The sequence below is a fragment of the Sorex araneus genome, chromosome 7 (assembly GCF_027595985.1).
Source record: "Sorex araneus isolate mSorAra2 chromosome 7, mSorAra2.pri, whole genome shotgun sequence".
NCBI lineage: Eukaryota > Metazoa > Chordata > Mammalia > Eulipotyphla > Soricidae > Sorex > Sorex araneus.
The window spans coordinates 9,027,664-9,044,740 of NC_073308.1; the positions used below are offsets into that span (position 1 = coordinate 9,027,664).

At 47.5% G+C, this 17,077-nt stretch overlaps 1 protein-coding gene across 5 annotated transcripts in view; it reads left to right on the forward strand.

Annotated features, from left to right (window-relative positions):
* Positions 1–17,077, forward strand: part of LOC129406509 (ral guanine nucleotide dissociation stimulator-like) — a 53,782-nt gene that overhangs the window by 29,184 nt on the left and 7,521 nt on the right. The window contains exons 3-6 of one of the 5 annotated variants that reach the window (XR_008631057.1): positions 5,074–5,273; positions 7,150–7,300; positions 8,370–8,479; positions 9,171–9,322. The exons of 1 other annotated variant lie outside the window; for it this stretch is intronic. The gene's annotated coding sequence lies outside the window, so the exon portion shown is untranslated. Of the gene's footprint in view, positions 1–3,979; positions 4,761–5,056; positions 6,069–7,149; positions 7,301–8,369; positions 8,480–9,170; positions 9,323–17,077 lie in introns of those variants that run through there. 3 more of the 5 variants (XR_008631058.1, XR_008631059.1, XR_008631060.1) reach the window with 3 other exon arrangements.

The following is a 17,077-nucleotide window of genomic DNA, read 5'->3' on the forward strand; positions in this document are numbered from 1 at the left end:
TGTAGCAGTCATTGCAATGTCCGGTTATTTTATGTGATTATTAAAATATACCTCAGCCTTCTACTATGTACTACTATTAGCCATTTTCTAGTGGGATTTCTTAATGGCAAAGCAGGTTTTTTCTGAAGTCTGTTTATCCACTGCTTAGTATCTGAGATTTCACTAGCGAGCTCTGAAGCTAGTTGCCCCCACATCAGATAGCTTATTGCTGTGTCAAACACTCAGGCAGAATTTCCTTCCATATCTCTGTTCACACATGAACCAGCGGCCCCTCATTCTTGAATATGGAGTTTTCCACCCCAGCAGTTGGGCCATTTCATTTTGGTCCTGGTGTGTCCTTTGGTAGTTTCCCGACCTGCCCATTTCATTCACATCTCCCTAGGTGACCTCTGACTTGCTTTTGCCTTTAGCCTCTTGTGAGTGCAGCTGCTGGCAATATTCCTGTGTACCTTCAGCCTGAATGGGCCCGTTTGATTCCACCACCAGCAATCATTGGCCAAAGTTTCCCCCTACCCTTCTCCCATTCGTGTTCTGGGCAATGCTTGGGAAACTGGTAGCTACTCCCAGTGACGTTTGTCCATCTGGTTGGAAAGTTTAGTGCTTGTTGGGAACGTGAATTGAATGCTGCTCAAGCCCAGTGATGTTTGGGGACACTAGGGCCACGCCTGACTGTGCTGGTGTGGGCACACAATGCGTCATGGATTTAACAGTGGAAAAATCGGTGATCATTTTACATAGGGAACTTCAGTATTTAATGATCCACTCACTAGAGTCTGTATCCGTATACAGTTGCCCTGAGTACTCTAAACAGTTTTGGGAAACACACAAGTCACAAGTCACTGTCATCCTGTTGTTCATTGATTTGCTCGAGCGGGCACCAGTAAAGTTTCCATTCTGAGAGTTGTTGTTACTGTTTTTGGCATCTTGAATACGCCACAGGTAGCTTGCCAGGCTCTGCCATGCAGGCTGTATACTGTTGGTAGCTTGCCGGGCTCTCCAAGTGGGCGGATTTGGGAAAGAGTTAATTTATAAGTTATACATAAATTGACAAAATTTTGTCATGTTTTGATGACAAGAATTTCATCTTCTCTTGCATATGTGCATAATCTGGGGTGTCATGAGTTGCCTTTTTCACGCCCATGTAAAAAGTATCAAAGTATCTTTCTCGCCAAGATTTTTTTTTTAATGTAGGAGTACTGCTTTTTATTCAGCCATTGACTAAGCTGATTGAATTGGGCATGAACTCCACATTACTTGTTTTTAATCACCCTGAGACACAGTTACAAAACTTTCATGTTCGAGACTCAGGCAATGACAGAACACCCATCCCTCCACCAGTGCACACTTCCCACCAACAGTCCTCACCCTGCCTCCATGGCAGACAGTTTCCCCAGTACTCTCTCTCTACTTTTGGGCATTATGTTTTGCTCAACTTTTCCCACCACCATTCAAGCCTGCCTGCTAGGGGCAGATGCTACATCATTTATTGTCCATTGCTCATTTTGAAAATCTTGGGTGCTGCGGCCACTCGCTTCTAGAATCCTAGATTGAAATGGTTGGGTTCAAAGACGTTTCCGGAGGGCAGTAATTCATTTGGGGATTCGGTTGGGCGTCTCTGTACCAGGACTGTTTCTGCACTAAGGTGGCACCAGGAGCCACATTTTGAGTGTAACACCCAGGCCAATAAGAAGTCGGGGAGTCGGGGAGGAACAACCTCTGCCGCCATGCAGCATGGATATTTAGTCCTGGAACCCGCATACCTGGGTCTTGCTTGTGGAAGCTCTTGGTCGCCAGGATTCCATTTGGAGTAGGTGGGCACACAGTACCTGCTCCATCTGGGATGATCCAGTGAAATTGGCTCAGTTTGGGGCCTGGAGAGATCTCCAGTTTTTTAGAGTTGTTTGGAACTCATTCCTGTGTCTCTGAACCAGGGTTGTTGTTGCGCTAAAGTGGCACCCTGAGGCACATTGTGGGCAACAAGCAGGAGTGGAGCCAGGGAGGGACACCAGCACCTCTGCCATCATGTGGCATGGAGATTTAGTCCTGGAACCACCATACTGGGCCTTGCTTGTGGAAGCTCTTGGTTGTCAAGATTCCATTTGGAGTAGGTGGGGAGATTGCACCTGCTCTATTTTGGGTGCACCAGTGAAATTGGCTCGGTGTAGGGCCTGGAGTGATCTCCAGTTCTGTGGTGTCTTCCGGGAATTGCTGCTGTGTCTCTGGCTTTTGATTTCTTGGAGATTTATCTATGGGTCTCTGAAATACGGTCAATAAATGAGCTTGTCTAGCGGAGCCAGACGTGGTTTGTGGGCATGGCTCTCACATACCTAACTTTTGGCTGTTTAATTTCTTGGGAAACTTGGTCCCAAGGTCTTGGGGTCTGCCCAAAGGCACAGCAGCAATTGTGAGGTGTCAGGAAGCCTGAAGGCACCATCAGGCTGCTGATGCTCTCGCCCTGCAGCTACAGGTTGACCTGTTTGTGGCATCACATCCCCGTGGCCAAGATTCTTTGTCAAGGTCCTGGTCAAGCTGCCTACTAGGCTCACACGGACGCACACTTCCTTATACACAAGGAAGGCATGCTTCGTCACTCTTTCCTGCTTCCAGCAGATCACTAGGTCTTGCTCCTTTTTCCCCCTGGTGGGGGACAGTATGCAGTGTCAGGGAAATGAAGAAAGAGCAAACTTTTTTTTCACACCCGCTGTGCTCAGAGCTGATGCCTGACTCAGTACTCAGGGATCCATCTCTGGTGGTGCTTGGGGTACTGGAATTTCAACCTGGGTCGTCCCTGAATGAGGCAATCGCCCTACCCTCTGTACTGTCTCTATGGCCTCTTCTTTTTCTTTTTTCCCCATTCAGACAATTTGTATGCAGAAGCTGCTCTCTTCCACTTACCTGTACTCTTGAGGACTGAGGGCTGTAGCCTCCCATTCCAGTTGCCTGGAGGTGTGGCCTCCCCTGTGTGACTGCTGAGTGGGTAGGCTGGACTGTGTGACAACTGGCAGGGTGTCCTCATTTGTGTGATGTAGGGGTGTGGCCTCGCCTGTGTAATGCCTGGGGTGTGGCCTCACTTGCCTGTTGCCTAGGGGTGTGGCCTCACCTGTGTAAGGCCTGGGGGAGTGGACTCACCTGTGTAACTACTGGGGGTGTGCACTCACCTGTGTAAAACCTACATGTGTGTGTGGCCTCGCCTGTGTAACACCTAGGTTTTGGCCTCACCTGTGTAATGCCTTGGTTTTGGCCTCCGTGTATAATGCCTGGGGGTTTGGCCTGGCCTGTGTAATGCCTGGGGGTGCGGCCTGGCCTGTGTACCGCCTGGGGCTGTGACCTGGCCTGTGTAACGCCTGGGGGTGTGGCCTCCCTTCCAGCAGTGCCTCAGGCTATGGCCCACTTCTGGGCACTTTCATGCTTTTCAGGGGAGGGGGCTCCTTCCCGACAGAACCCCCTCACAGGCCTGTGCCTGGGGGTGGGGGTGGGGCGGCTGTGACTGAGGGGCTGCTGTTTTGGGCCGACCTCCTCCTGTGCTTTGGTCCCTTATTTTCTCGGGGAGGGATCCAGACCCTTTAGTCCTGCCCGCTCCTCCACGTGGTCAGAGTGGTGCATCCCCTCAGCCTCCACAGACTGAGGTCCTGCCTGGCGCGCCTGACGCCAATGCCTGCTCGCTTTCCCTGGGCTCTGAGTCCCGCTCACCGCCTCTCTGGACCCGCTGTCCCTGCAGTGACGCCCCGGGAGCGCTGGCCCTCCCCGCACAGTGCTCAGCTGGGCCCACAGACGGACCCGTTGGCCCCGACGGACGCTGTGCTTTTCCCCCTCTCCGAGGCAAAGTGGATTTTCTGAGAGAAATTTGGAGATGTGGCGGGAGGGAGAGAGCAAGAGACCACCTGCTTCTCTTGAAAATGCTCTCGGGCACCCCATTGTGTGCTCAGTTTATGCCTCTTTTTTTTTTTTCTTTTTGCGGTCACACCTGGTGATGCACAAGGATTACTCCTGGCTCTCCACTGAGGAATTACTCCTGGCGGGGCTCAGGGGACCAATAGGGATGCTGAGAACCGAACCCGGTTGGCCACGTGCAAGACAAACGCCCTACAGCTGTGCTATCACTCCAGCAGCAACACCTTTTGCTGTATGCATCCTTTTGTTCTCTTGGCCTGCCAAGTTTCTCTACAGAGTCCAGTGCAATATTATTTTCATTTCATATTCTTTAAGTGTGCTTCAATCGGGGCCTGAAGCAAGGTTATAGCAGCTAAGACACTTTGCTTTCACAAGCCCATAATAAGTTTGATCCCTGGCTCTCCATATGCAATGTGGTTCCTGAGCCCTGAGCCAGGAGTAATCCCCCAGTGCTGCCTGGTGTGTCACAAAGAAATGACACAAAACAGTCACCGTTACCAATATTTGTCATTCATTGACTTACTTTGAAGTTGCATGACGGTCAAGTTGCTCTTCTGAGACTATGGTTGATACTTGCAATCCTTTCGTAGTATTCATTGGCTCTCTGAATTCTATATTTACTTAGAAAACCATCTATCTAAATGGGCAGTCTGCTGTTACATACTAGTCCTATAATTTTCTAACTACTGCAGATACTAGAGACACTCAAACGAATCTCACAACTGAGCAGCTAGCTGCAGAGATGCTTCCAGATTTTGTAATAGGCCACTTTCACTGGGTTACTCCAGATGGGAGCAAGTGCTGTCCCTCCGCCTGCCCCCTAGAAAATCCAGCAGCCGCCATCTTCCAGAACTCAACAAAAAACCCAGGTATGTGAGAGCAGTAGCGGCAAACACCACGCCTCACAGGACAGGGGAGGAGCTGGTCCCTCTCCTTCACACTGCCCTGATGGGACTCTGAGATGACACCCACAAAATGCCCCCGGCTACTTATTAAGCACCTAAATGACCATGATCCAGAGACATACAAATGAACCCCAGAACTGAGCAGCTCGCTGCAGAGATCTCTCCAGAACCTACATATTAAAAGTTTAGAATTCCAGGAGAGAAGCTGCTTGATATTATATTGCTTATTCATAATAAGCAATATAAAACAAATTGTCTAGCATTGCTTTTTCGGCAGGTTTGAGTGGTGTTGGGAAAATTCCCAATAATAATGTGGCCGAGATGTGATCCCGGGGGCCGCACGCATGTGCGGCCTCTCCGCAGCTGCACAAGCATGAATCCAGACCCAGCAAAACCTTTCGGCGTGGGCAACTCCTCGCAGAATGTCTCCAGCCTGAGAACTAAGCCTCGGCCCCGTGCCCGCCCAGATGGGGAAAGGTATTTCTCTCTCTCGCCTCTTTCTCTCCGGGGATGAAGGGCGTGGTGGCCGCCATATTAAGACGAACACAGATTGGGTTTTCAAGCCTGCAATTATCTAATATCTGGAAGAAATCTCCCTGGACTTCTTGTTAAAGTACAGAAATTCAAAACCGCGAGACCTTATTTGTCTTCACAGTAGGTCTGAATCTAGTGGGGTACTCCTAACAACAATAGTGAGGTTTGTGTTGAAATATTGAATGTAACCAAAGTAAACAGAATGTAAAATGAAACTTATCAGTTACAAGGTAGGGGGTGGGGGGGCGGGATGGGAGGTGTACTGTGTGGGTTTTTTTTTTTTTTTGGTGGTGGTATATGGGCACTGGTGAAGGGATGGTTGTTTCAGCATTGTATAACTGAGACCTAAGCCCGAAAGCATTGTAATCTTCCACACGGTGATTTAATAAAATAAAAAAAATAATGTGGGACTGATATCTAAATATTAAATGTAATCAAAGTAGAGAAAGAGATTGTCGGTCACACAGGCAGGGAAAGTGTTGGGCTGGGGCAAGGGCAGAATACTGGGGATTTTGGTTGTGGAAAATGTGTAATGGTGGAGGGATGGGTATTTCATCATTGTATGATCGAAACTCAAACACATAAGCTTTGTAACGGTATCTTACGGTGATTCAATAAATGAAATAAATAAACAACAGAACAAAACAAAACAAAAAACCTATTGCAGATACTTTGACGGTAAAGTTCACTTTATTACTCATATTTAAGATTGTATTACCATGCTCAAGAACACAGTTGGATCGCTCAGTCTCATTGAGCCCCCATTTCTGCAGTCCTAGGACTGATAGACATAGGTGGTCACTCACACAGCTTTGGAATGAAACACTGGACTCTGTACTAACTTGACTCACCTGGCTTCTGGTTGAATGAGGATGCAGTGCTGCTTACTACCTGAGGTGCATGGAATATCAGCGCGACTCTGATGATTTTCAGATGCCTCTAAGGTCACATCCAGTGGTGTTTGGGGGGCCTCCAGAGCTTCACTTAGCAATACTTGGAGTGGGGGTGCCATGGGAGTGCCATTGGAATTGAGCTGGGGTCAGAAAATACAAGGCATATGTCTTAACCCCTATACAGTCTCCCTGGTCCCCCATACAGAACTTTTATAGGCAACTCTCTTTGGGCCTGGCTTCAGAATTGTCTTGACTTTGTGTCTAATTGAGGTTCCTGGATCTCCCCAGACTCACTAAGTCAGGGACTGGAGTGCAGGCCTGTCCTGTTTGCCAAGTTTCCAAAGCGTTTCGCCACTTGTTCCCACTGGAGAAGCCGGACGTGGAGACAGACTCAGGAAGATGGGTGGCTCATGCAGAGGTTGGAAGGGGCCATAAAGGTGCGTCAAACGAGGATGCACAGGAGCCTTCTGAGCAGGGAGAGTGAGCGGTGCTGCAGATGGCCTGGGCTGTGGTCAGTGAGGAGAATGTCTCGAGTGCCTGAGAGGGTGAGCAGAGCGGTGGGACGTTAGGTGGGCACAGACATGCTAGCGTGGGCACCGGAAAGGCCTGAGTGCTGCTCGAGCCCCCTGTGACACTCTGAGAACAGGAAGGATGCTGTCCCAGGGGCAGGTCCCTGCGCTGCACTTTCCTCGGGCAGCTGCTTCTGCTCATCACAGCCCCCCTCAGCCTACTTCATTGCCAAGTGATTTGACAGCAGATTGTTCCAGGACAGGCAGACCAGAGATGGTTCAACACCCTTTGGCAGTTCAAAGGGGGCCCAGGGTGGACAGCTCACAGTTGTGCCAGAATGCAGGCAAGAATGGGGTGTGTGTGTGGTGGGGGAGGGTGGTGGTGGAAAGTCAAGCGACCCATTTGATTTCCCGCAGATGGAGGGAATTCAGAGTCTTGAAACCAGTTATTCAAGAAGCATTAGAAGAGCTTCTGTAAAGGACAGGAAAAATTTCCCTTGTGTTTTGAAACTCTGAGTGTGGCTCTCATTCAAAATGCTGATGGTTGCCCTCTACTAGATTAAGAAAGGTACGTTTATTCCTAGCTTCCTAAGGGGTGTTTTAAAGAGTTTTAGTGATGAATTAACATCTCACATACACTGAAAGTTCTATGTTTGATCAGATTTTTTTGCATCCAATGTGATTTTTCATTACAATCTTTTACTTATGAATACAGACACTTAAAATCTGTAACATAATATTTTCTAGGGGGCTGGAGTGATAACATAGTGGGTAGGGCGTTTGCCTTGCACGCTGCCGACCCGGGTTCAAATCCCAGCATCCCATATGGTTCCCTGAGCACCGCCAGAAGTAATTCCTTAGTGCAGACCCAGGAGTAACCCCTGTGCATCGCCAGGTGTGACCCAAAAACCAAAAAAAAAAAAAAATTATATTTTCTAGTATAAAATCAACACTTTAGTACATTTATAGGCCTATTCAGAATTTTTCCTTTATATTTTCTTAATTCTTTTCACTTTTACTAAATTTATGTTTGAGGTTTTACCTATTTCAAACTTTTGAGTTCATTTTAAACTCTAAAATATATTATAACATAATTTAAAATGTTTTATTAATGGTGGGGAATATAAAATAAATACAAATGAGGTCCAAGTACATATTAAAATCTAATGCATTATATTTTAGATTCCAGAGTTGGAAACTTATTTATGTAAATGAGAATAGGCTTTATATTGTGTTAAATGATTTTAATTTCTCTACATAGGTTAAAAACATATAGCACTCGACCACCACAAATCGACTTATTTTCTGATAGTCCCATTTAGCTTTCTTTCACGTTTTGTGGGAGGAAACAATGTGAAATAAATTTGCTCTGTGCCTGACAGGGGTGCAGGCTGATGGGTAGAAGGGAACCTGGGGACACTGGTGGAGGGAAAGTCACACTGGTGGTGGGGTTGTTCTTAGGTATTGTATGCCTGAAACAACTCTATTATGAACAACTTTGTAAATCATGGTATCTTAATAAAAATAAATTACAATAATGAATTAAATACATATATTTAAAACATTAATTAAGAGCAAGAAAATCCATTCATAACCCTGAGTCCTTCTCATCATTTATAAATGTCATACGCATACAGGGATGTCCTGAGACCGGTGTGACATCCTCAGTCCTGCAATTAGGGTCCCACGTGTGCCTAATACTTGACGACAGATGTGTGATGATGATGCTATGCTGGGAGCCATGCAGGTGAGCCATGAGGAGGATGTGGAGAGAAAAGGTGAGAAATAACTGAAACTTTCCAGGTAGATGATTCTCGGGATAAGATGGAGATGATATGCGGGGAGAGGAGCAGGAAGCGTATCAATGAGGGCCACGGGGAGCTGAATTAACTACTATGTGCCAGAAAGCAGGAGGAAAATCTGTGGAAACCCAGTAGGAACAAATCTGGGTGGTAAAACTCATTACACTATTTTGCTTTCTTTCTTTTTATTTTTATAAATCAATTTAAAACCATTTTATAGTGACCAGAGAGACAGCACAGGGGTTAAGGCTCATGCCTTGAAGTGCCTGACCCTGGCTTGACCCGAGCATAGTGTGGCCTCACTAGCATGACTGGCCCCCAACCTCTGGTAGCACCACATCCTTGGGCCTAACCTTCAGATGAAACACTCGGTTGACGGAGAGTTCCAGGGAGGGCCCCTGAGCTCCCTAAATATCACTTGAGAGGCCCCTCCACTAATATTTATTTCCCCTCGTGGTGCTACTATGATTCTGGGTCCTGCACAAGGGCAGTGCTGGAGAGTCAACAGGAGGGGTCCTCAGCCGGTCAGGTGGGCGTCTACTGCTGAGCACCCCAGGCCTCGGCCTCTTGGTCTGTGATGGTGCATCCAGTGCTGGAGGAAGAAACACTTGCCCAAGCCCATTTCTCCTCTTCTAGGATGCCAAACTGTAGGCCAAGAGGAAGAGGAGGAACAAAGGTGCCTGGTTTAAGGGGAGAACAAGACCACAGACTACTGACAACATCATGATGTTCCCCTCCAGCCACAAGACCTGGCAGTGGATGGGGAGACAGGGACCCCCGAGACGCTGGTGAGCACAAACATCAGAAATGCAGATTTCAACTGGGCTCAGGAGTGCAGGTACCTGCTGGAGGATTTCCCCACTGAAGCCTCATCAGGGTGACAGAGATGTTGCAGAGGCAGGCCCTGGGCTGTACTGTGCGTGGTCCACCTCTCAGCCCGGGAGCCCATAGTCCTTACCCTCTGCCGAGACTGACAGAGTGCACAGGGGAGTGTTTGCAAGTTCCCCAAGAGGGGAAGGTTTGAGAGGAGGCTGGGCCCCAGCCAGTGCTGCTCTAGCCACAGTGAGGGCTGCTGTGGGAGAGAGAAGCCCTGGGGTGGGGGAGTGGGGGGTGGCTCCAAGCCTTCATCAGTGTCCCGGGGAAGTTCTAACTCTTGCTGAGAACTTCAGAGCTCCTTTATGGATTTTGGTCAGTTCAACAGTTCAACCAAGAAAGTTGGGGCATGAGAAGTAGCTCAAAGCTCAGGTACAAATGCCTTACCTGTGTGCGACCCCAAGTTTTACCCCTGGACCATCTCTCCCCTGTATTGTGGTTTCCAAGCATGGCTGGGTGTGACCCTCTTGGCCCCTGTACACTCCTGGAGGGAACCCCAGAATAGGACAAGGACAGTGTACTCGGTTCTTCCAAAACTCCTTTGCTCTGTGACTGAGACGCTGCTGGGTGACAGTAGTGACAAGGCTAATGTGTCGAGCACTCACTGGTTCCCCTTCACAGTGACACTTGCCCTGGTCCTTGCATACATGAAGCCCCAGACAAGAAGGCGTCTCTGTGTCTCTGCCCCAGGGAGATGCAGCTGGAGCTCTGCAAGCCCGTTTGCTTCATTGTCTTTGGTCCACCCTGGTGGTGGGCCGAGTGTGGCCGACCAAAGTCTGTCTCCTTTCAAGGGCCTGAGTGAGCAAAAGAGGGATTTTGGTTACAAAGCCAATGAAGTGGCTCCTCGCTGCTTGCTCATCTTTGAGGGGACTGTCACATGTCCTCCTTCTCTATTTGCATACCTGTCTACCCACATGGGACTAGAGAGCAGGAAGAGAGTTCAATTTTGATTTGTTTGGGAGCCACACTTGACGGTATTCAGGGTTGACTCTGGCTCTGTTCTCAGGAATCATTCCCAGAAGACTTGGGGTACCATATGGGATGCTGGGGATCAAACCCAGATTGGATGTGTGCAAAGCAAATACTGTATCTACCAAATTATTGCTCCTTCCCCATAGAGCCCAACATTTTTGCCTCTTGCTTCTCCATAAACAAACCTTCTCTCCTTCCACAACACTATATTGAAATATTGTGGTTTGCAAAGTTGGTTGTGATTATTTGTTATAGGCATGTAATATTCTAACCCCAATCTCACCATCACTGTCACCTTCCCTCTACCATGTCTCCATTTTCCCAGCCACCTTTCAAGCCTGTCCCTGTAGCAGGCCCACAATAATTTATTTTATATTGCTTGTTACACTAACTGGCTAATGGGATGATAAGAAAAATACTTAAGTAAAAGAAAATTTGTGAAAATTGTTGTATCTCACCATGGGGATATTAAGTCCTTGTCTGAGAGTTTACTAAGCTCTTTTGCTAGTTAAGTCTTTTGTATGAGTATTTTTGTTAGTCGAAATTAGTTAATGTCTACTTACGTTCCTATCCAATCTGATGTGTTCCTTCTGGGATGTTAATATTCTAGAGTTTGGTGATTTCAAGCTTCAGAAAATTCAGGATATGTAAGTGGGCAGTCTGGCCCAAGACTGTGATCTCGTCTGCCGGGGCTTTGGTAGGGCAGACACTGATGCCGTCCGCCCCTGAGATCACCTTCGAGGTCCCAGCCGGGATTGGGTACATGAGAGATGTTTGTGGGAAGTTGATCTCTTTCGGGATTTAATCATGAGTCTCTGGAGCAGGGCCAGTAGATGAGCTTGCATGGCAGCAGAAGTCGGATAAGGTGTGGCTGCCAGAGTTTCCGGAAGTACAGGGAAATGGAGGGAGGTCACCCACCCTGACTCCAAGGAGGTCTGGAGTTTCAGCCCCCAAATCACCCAGTGTACCTGAAATTTTTGGTAGGTTAGCATCTCTGTGGGGTTAGTCATAAGGCTGTGGAGTCTGGTAGAGACATAGTGGCATCTGTTGAGGTGTGAGTGTGGCTGCCAAGGTTTTGGTATGGTGGGAACTTCGCTCCTCCACCCCCAGATCACTCTGGACATACCTTCCTTTGAAGACAGTGTGTAGATGAAATACTGGAGCAGAGGACACCCTGATCTATTTCCTGCTGTCCTCCCCAACCCCAGCACCCCTGCCCCTGCTTCCCGGGCCCCTGGCCCCTGCCCCCATGTCTCTGGCAGGGCAGAACTGGACTAAGTTCAACTTCACAACTCTATACTAGACAGATGCTGGACCTAGTGGACCAGGCAGGGCCAATGTTCAGCTGCCTAAAGACATCACTCACATCCAGCTAGGTCATCTTTGGTGGCACAGATGTTAGTAAAGGGCTGGGGATTTTATTCTGTTACATGAGTTATACCCCTTTCACCCATTTCCTTGATGGGTGAACTCTTGGGTTCCAGACATTCAGTACAAATGGTCCTGGAAGCTCTTCCTCCAGATGTGTCTCAAAACAAAAAGTAAGAGACATAGAGGAGAGGGAGGGAGGTATAGGAAGAGAGAAAGAGACAGGGAGGTGAGAGAGAGGGAGAGAGAAGAAACAGAGAGAGGGAGAGAGAGGGAAAGCACTAGGCAAGCAGAGATGCCCTTGAGACCTTGTGGTCTCCATGGAAGAATGGGATTCTCACAAAAAATACTTACTGTCTCTGTCCTAGGTTTCCTGTCTGTACAACTGGGACGTTAATATAGCTGCAAGACAGGGTGACTGTGAGGATAAAAGGCAGTGATAAAAGGTAGAGTTTAGGACACCACCATTCTGGAATAAGTATGAATAAGAATGCTGTATATAATTATTACATGATGATGATGATAATGATGATGATGATGATGATGATGGTGATGATGATGATGACAATGGTGATGATGATGCCAATTATGATGATAATGATGATGGTGATGATGAGGATGATGTTGATGGTGGTGATGATAATGATGATGATGATGATGATGATGATGATGAGATGACGATGATGTCCTGATCTGTAGTCTGGTGATGTTCTACTCCTCGGTGGTTCTTAGGTAGTTGGCTACCAATATGAAAAATGGGTAGTGAACGTTTGTTGATGATCAGTGTTTATCCATAAGAAACAAAACAAGAACAAAATCGTTTTCAGTCAGCATTGTGCATTTGAGATACCCCTTGTTACTAAACTAGAAATCTAAGTGTTCAACATTTGTACTGCTTTGTAGGTGTTTGTCTACAAAGTGATGTGAGTGCAGGATTTGAATTTCTCCTAGAAATAGACACCAAAATTGCTTTACTATGTGACTTCTAAGCAAAAACCAATCAGACAATGGATGACGAAAAGCAGGCTAGAACCAAGATCTCCATTGGTGTTTTCAGAGTAGACAAATTAGAACTTTATAGAGCATAGTCCCAGAGACAGAAGGATGACAAAAAGCCTAGGGGAAAAATGAGACATTTTGAAGCACCCAAGTCTGAGCAATTTTCCCATCACCCCAAGGATGTTTCTGAGAATTAGAGGAAGGGAAACTTTCCATCTGAGGCACCCCAAGGATGTTTCTGAGAATTAGAGGAAGGGAAGCTCTTTCCATTTGAGGAGAGTGATTAATTAGATATCTTCAGGGGAAAATAGAATTTTATCCTTTTCACACACTGTTGGGCTAGAGCGATAGCACAGTGGTAAGGCATTCGCCTTGCACATGGCCGACCTGGATTCGATTCCTCCGCCCCTCTCAGAGAGTCCAGCAAGCTACTGAGAGTATCTTGCCCGCATGGCAGAACCTGGCAAGCTACCCATGGCGTATTCAACATGCCAAAAACAGTAACAAGCAAGTCTCACAATGGAGACATTACTGGTGCCCGCTTGAGCAAATCAATGAGCAACGTGATGACAGTGACAGTGACAGTGACACACACTATTGATAAAATGTATTCCCAGTGTATCAGTGACCATAATATCATATTCATAGACTGAACATGACAGGAATCAAGGGTAGAGACTTGAAAAGAGAGAGAGAAAATAGGACCTTGGTGTATGTTTATTTCCTGCACTGGTCAGCAAGGCAAAATCAAAACATATGCAGGAAACCCTTGATTTCCTGCCATTGTAAGAACAACATGCTGATTTCACACCTAAGATCCAGATTGTTCCCCATTCCTGAAACTCCCAGCAGGACTAGAGGATTCACACTTTATCCCATTCCATCCAATACCGAGACCATGTGCAGTTTTCATTTCCTACCATCTGATGAGTACCAGGGCTACCTCTGTGACCTAAAATCAGGATTTCTCTAATAACGATGTGGTCAGAATCTATTTATGGACTTATTCGGTGTTTGGAGGCTTATTGCATTGCATCTTCTACTTCTGTTACTTTCCCTATTAGATTTCCTTCTTCTGATTTCTGATTTTTAATAACCCACCTTCATTTTTAGAGATTAAGCCACAGTCATTTCTAGGCATTGTAAAATCTTCTCTCAGCCTGTCAGCTCTGACTTGTCAAGCTCACACCAGACAAGTGAGATAAGGACCAAGGTCTGAGTTGGCTATTAGAGACTCAATGGAAGTCCTTTAGAGTAGACCAGTGGTCAACAACGCTGGTCAGAGGACTATGCTGGTCCCCAGAAGTTTCCACAGGCTTGGAATGATTCCTGAAGCTTAACATTAACTTAGATACACCTGCATTAGGTGGCAGTGACATCAAGATTGACGTATCCGTGTTAATATATGTTTCTTTCTTATAAATCATTAGAAAATTCTGCTTTAGATGTCCATTATTTTTCATTGGACCTGAAGAGGCAAATATGTGTCCCACTTTTACTGATTTGTAATGCCAAAGGCCAGGTGCACTGAATGAGACATTGATTAGATCCTGAGTCAGGGAAAGAAAGCTTAGCCAAGGGGCTGTCCTTGCCCAGGAAGGGGCTGGAGGATCAGCAAAGCCTTGTGTTAGCCACGGTACTGAGGGACCCCTCCAGGACCCTCACTGGCCTACAAGTTTGCAACTCTCTCTCTCTTTCCTTTTGATGCAACTCTCTTCTGGGGTGCTTGGGGCACGGAGAAAGCCTCCTCCAGCACTCAAATAAGGAGATATTTGAACTGTCCCTGGGGAGATTGAAAGGGGAGTGAGAGAGGTGGGCAGGTGCCTCCCACCCTCTGTTCCTAAGGAATCAAGTGACATTTGCCTCCCACCTCAGATCTGCTGAGGTTCTCTCCTCCCTCGTGTGGTTCTGGGAGGGCTGTAAGGGAGCCGGGGTGTCCAGACCTGCTCCCCAACATTGAGGTTGTCTACAATGTCCTCACAGGAAATATTATTTCTGTAACCTGGGCTGAAACCATCTCTGCCCCAGTCTGTGCAGACCCTGCGAACTGACACTCACAGGTCAATGTGAGTCTCTCTCTCTGGGCTTCCCCTGGTCTGGTCAGTTCAATCTGGTTCTTCTTGGTGTTGTCCTGCCCAAGTGGGCATTGGGTTGTTCATTCAAGGAAGTTTCCAAATTCCTATCATCTCGTCCATAGAAATCAGCAACAATAACGTCCCTTGAGGGTTCTTCAGGTTCCTGCCTCAGATACGCATCTTGTTTCTGCCCGCCCTGGCTTTAGAATGCCTGCTGTGCCAGCCTTTGGGCCCACAGTCTCTATTCAGTGCCCATACATGTGCTCCACAGCTGGGAAGTGTGACCCGAGGTGTGTCCATGTGTGAGCACTGTGGTGACCTCTGGGGAGCACTACAACCTGACGTGAGACCCAGCTAGCACGGCTAGAATTGTGTGAGCCCCCGAGCCAGGCCTGTGAGCCCTGGGCAGTCACCATGCAGCAGCCACTAGAGGAGGGGACAGGGTCATCCAAAAGCAGTTCATATCTGCTGTCTGGAGCTCTGCTCTGATGCCCTGGCTGCTGGCTCAGGTGATTTTTGCGTGTCAATGAACCACATTGAAGGAAGAAGAAAGATTTGGGCCCTCAGTCCCATCTGCACCATGCCAGTGTCTCAACTCCCAGAAGTGAGAGATGGCTACTGTGTGGGACAGAAAGGAGTGAAATATTATATTCCCGTCCAAGCAGGACTGCTTGTCAGCAGGATTGTTTAGCTTCTACATCACTGTATCACTGTATCACTGTCATCCCGTTGCTCATCGATTTGCTGGTGTGAGCACCAGTAACGTCTCCATTGTGAGATTTGTTGTTACTGTTTTTGGCATATCGAATATGCCATGGGGAGCTTGCCAGGCTCAGCCGTGTGGATGAGATACTCTTGGTAGCTTGCTGGGCCCTCCGAGAGGGGCGGAGGAATCGAACCCGGGTCGGCCACGTGCAAGGCAAATGTCTTACTACTGTACTATCGCTCCAGCTTCTACATGATTTTTGGCTAATAAAGATTTTGCTTCTTGTTATAAATTTTGCTGGAGCAGCCCACATAATACGTACGTTATGTATATTATATTTGATCCCACTTAATTCACTCCATGTTTTCTCATAACCAACCATGCTTCTGCAGTAGGAGAGGGCTCAAGGGCTCAGTGCATGCTCCGCTGAGCTCCAGCTTTGCTTGCTGGTCCCCAAGGACTATTAGCACGATGTGAGTGTAGAGCAGCCAGTTGACTTCGTATCAGCGAGTCACTTAAATGACTGTGGTCACTATTCCTCATGTCCAGTGAGATCAAGTTCACATTTCTCGGGCTGGGGAGATCACACAGTGAGTAAGACACCTTGCAGCCATGTTGGATCCCAACCCTGGATTTCGCCCCCAAGCACTGCCAGAATCATCCCTGAGCACAGCACCAGGATAGAACCTTGAACACTGAGGGGTGGTGCCCCAAACAACCCCTATTCCCAGGGACACACACAAAAGGTCATACACATATATTTTTGTGTGGTCACTCTTACCTTTTGGATGAGTCTTTTAAAACAGCTTTGGATTTCACGAGAGTTCCAGTACCCCACCCACAGTGGCTCCTCCTAGTAATGTCTGATATTGATAGAAACGTGTGATAAATGTGAAGCAGTCCTTCCTTAGAGGTTACTTGGTTTGCCCTATTTTCTCTGTTCCGTCCCAGGTTCCCACCGTGGCCTTCTCAGTGCTTTTAGTCACCTGTCTCAGACTCCTTACAGCTATGACTGTCACCAGAGTTTAATGTGATAGACTGAGTAAAGATGGCATTGTTTTACATCACTGTAGGTACTTCAGGAAAAACAGATCCATGCCCAGACCACTGTGAGTGACAAGCACTCTGCCACCGTCCAGTGGAACCCTTTACCATGTCCACGGTTGTCAGTCTCTCTGTCCTCAGATTTAGGATTAGGCTCACTGGCTTTCCACTGCACTTCTTTCTCTTCCTGAGAGCAGTGGAAGCATTGAGTATTTCTGTTTCTTTTGGAGACCCTCCAATTCTCTCTGGGTTCTTTTTAACGGTGAGGTGCCCTCTTTTATTAGGAGCTGACAGATACGACTGTGTATGTACCACAGATTCACATTAACTTGGGCACTAGCCAATGGTTGCCTCCTGAACATGACTTTTGTCACAGACACCCTTACAATGGCAACGAACATGGCTCATATTTTGGATGCAGTTAGCAAGCAAGAGTCACTGCCTTCCACTGGAACCCCACCTCTCACCCATGACTCCACAGCAGCTTCCCAGCAGGCGCCCTTGCA